The following is an 868-nucleotide window of genomic DNA, read 5'->3' as shown; positions in this document are numbered from 1 at the left end:
TGAAATTTTTATGAATTTTTATGCCTTGTTAAACTATGTGGTTTTCATGCCTTATTAAACTATGTCTTTTTTGCAACTTTTTATGCCTTACTGTATTGAGTTTTTATGCCTAACTATCCTATTATATTTTTATGACTTAAGATATTTTTAATGCCTTACTATACTATGACTTATGACATATATGTCCCTATTAAAATTCTATATGTTTGTACATGATTTCCTTAATAACTTCTTATTAAATTTAAACATACACGGCTATCATTTATATTTCAATATAATACGAACACATGCTGACAGGCTTTGGAATCGATGTATATTTATGTAACATATGTCTATAATATAAGCAGAAATACTAAAATACATTTTTCTATTAGCTTCACATATATGTCAATATATGATATCATTCCAACTTTTAACTTTTATATGTGGTTTTCACATATATGCTATACTTTACATACATATGATTTTTACTTCATATTCATATATGGAAATTCAATACATGTACATATAGGCCTATTACATTCGCGTACGGACATTTCTGAATGCAAATTCAGACCATATGTTAGTAAACCGTTTAGTTGACAGTATTAAAAAGCCAATCTCTTTGTTTTGGATTGGTGGCGCGGTTGCTGCGTCCCTACCACTGTTGAGACCAAACCTACGCCCTTATGCAGATGAAATGTGGGAAATACTCATCAAAAGCAATAAACACTACAGCTAAACCCACCAATATCTGCGGTGGAAGGTCGATAAAACAATCACCCAAACAAACAAAAAGGAGTACACTCGCTGCAGTTTGTTTTAGACTGATTCATTAGTAAAAATGAGTTTTATCCGCGTCATTCGGAAGGTGTGTGACTTTAACGCA

This window comes from Seriola lalandi, unplaced genomic scaffold, assembly GCF_002814215.2.
Source record: "Seriola lalandi dorsalis isolate HSWRI2012SDOR001 ecotype SW California unplaced genomic scaffold, Sedor1 jcf7180002054906, whole genome shotgun sequence".
Lineage (NCBI taxonomy): Eukaryota > Metazoa > Chordata > Actinopteri > Carangiformes > Carangidae > Seriola > Seriola lalandi.
This window is presented reverse-complemented; position numbering follows the sequence as displayed.